General features: G+C 48.1%; 1 long non-coding RNA gene across 1 annotated transcript in view; it reads right to left on the reverse strand.

The window, feature by feature from the left end:
• The window catches only part of LOC105522448, a 38,864-nt gene that overhangs the window by 26,307 nt on the left and 10,738 nt on the right, over positions 1–1,819 (reverse strand). The gene's annotated exons all lie outside the window — the stretch shown is intronic.

The raw sequence follows: 1,819 nt of genomic DNA on the forward strand, positions 1-1,819 counted from the left end.
GGCTGCAGTGCAGTGGCACCATCTCTGCTCGCTGCAATCTCCGCCTCCCGGGTTCAAGCGATTCTCCTGCCTCAGCTTCCTGAGTAACGGGGATTACAGGCACCTGCCACCACGCCCAGCTAATTTTTGTACTTTTTTGTTTTGTATTTTTTTGTTTCTTTGTTTTTGTTTTTTTGTTGTTGTTAGTTTTTGAGACAGAGTCTCGCTCTGTCACCCAGGCTGGAGTACAGTGGCAAAATCTCACTGCAACCTCCCTCTCCTGGGTTCAAGTGATTCTCCTGCCTCAGCCTCCCAAGTAGCTGGGATTACAAGTGCACGCCACCACGCCCGGCTAATTTCTGTGTTTTTAGTAGAGACAGGGTTTCACCCTGTTGTCCAGGCTGCTCTCAAAATCCTGACCTCAAGTGATCCACCTGCCTTGGCCTCCAAAAGTGCTGGGATTATGGGCGTGAGCTGCCGCGCCTGGCCAGTGTCTGTTGTTCTAAGCCACCAAGTTTATGGTACGTGGTGATGGGATCCCCAGGAAACGAATACAGCCACAGGTGGGTCGTGCTAAGGAGATGATAATACAAACCCCAGGGTGGTTGTGGGATGATGTGAGATCACAGGATGCACTTAGCATGCTGCTGGACAGTAGAGACAGGCTCTGGAACTGACAGCGCCTATTCCCCAGGGACCGGGGGCCCTTTTCGCAACCTGCTGAATATTAGCTTGACCTTGGAGCTGCACCACTTCCATTTTATTTCATGATATTTTATTTTGCTGGCTGGGAGTGAGAGAAGGGCAGGGAACTCAGAGACCCTGCGTGTAAATGTATGTAAAATTTGAAATGCAATTTAGAATGTGGAGCCGAGAGCCCTGAAACTCGAAAAGCATTCCGCCCCACACCCATCCCCGTCCCCCACTCACAGGGATTGCCATTCTGGGTAGGAACCTGGCTGTGGCTGCCAGCCAAAGCTCATGAGAAAGGCACGGAACAGGACCAGGTAGGTGGCTCTGATCACAGGCGGCAAAGCGGTTACAGATCCTTTGCAAATAAGCCACCTCATCGTCTTTTGCTGTCTCCTTTCTGGTGCCTCTTCCCTCCCCCACCTCATCCACCTCCCTTTCCTAACAGATCCAACTTGCCAAGATTCCTGGCTTCTATGCACCTCTTGCAGCATACTAATTAAATGTTTCAAATGCTTCTTATCCATGGTTAAGTGAAGATAAAATTTTAATGATTTAATTAGCAAGCTCTAGGAAAAAATATCATAATGAAGAAAGGCATTTGCAAGTGTCCTGGGTTCTAAGCGTTTCTGTGTAATGCTGCAATGGGATTGGACGAGGCTGGGCCAGCAGTGTGCTTTGTCACACTGCCTGGAAGCAGAGACACCCCCAACTTGCTCCCCAGAGAGAGAGGGTGTCTCTAGCCAGGCTGGCTCTCATCTTTTGAAGGGAAAATGGCACCCTGGAAACGAGGGACCCATTAACTCAGAAATGAAGTGGAAATGCTTGAAAACGGATGCTGTTTTCCAAAGTAGACTCTCGAAGTCGGTCCATTTTTCACACGTACTCACGACTTTTTTTCACTTTCCTTTTAGTGTGTGGCTCTCTTCTTTTCAGCACGGGTAACTGATTTACTTCCAGCCACGTGAGTGTTCAGAGTTTACTAAGAGAAAACTCTCACGGCTTCAGGGAGGATAGGATTTAAATGGAAAAATTAATTGCCTTGTTTGAAGACTTTTGGTGTTTGGAGCCTCGGGAGGCTCCCACCATTCGAAGTATTTTTTTTGTTGTTGTTATTGTTTGTTTGTTTGTTTTGAGATGGAGTCTCGCT

The sequence above is a fragment of the Colobus angolensis genome, unplaced genomic scaffold (genome assembly GCF_000951035.1).
Source record: "Colobus angolensis palliatus isolate OR3802 unplaced genomic scaffold, Cang.pa_1.0 Scaffold43, whole genome shotgun sequence".
Classification (NCBI taxonomy): domain Eukaryota; kingdom Metazoa; phylum Chordata; class Mammalia; order Primates; family Cercopithecidae; genus Colobus; species Colobus angolensis.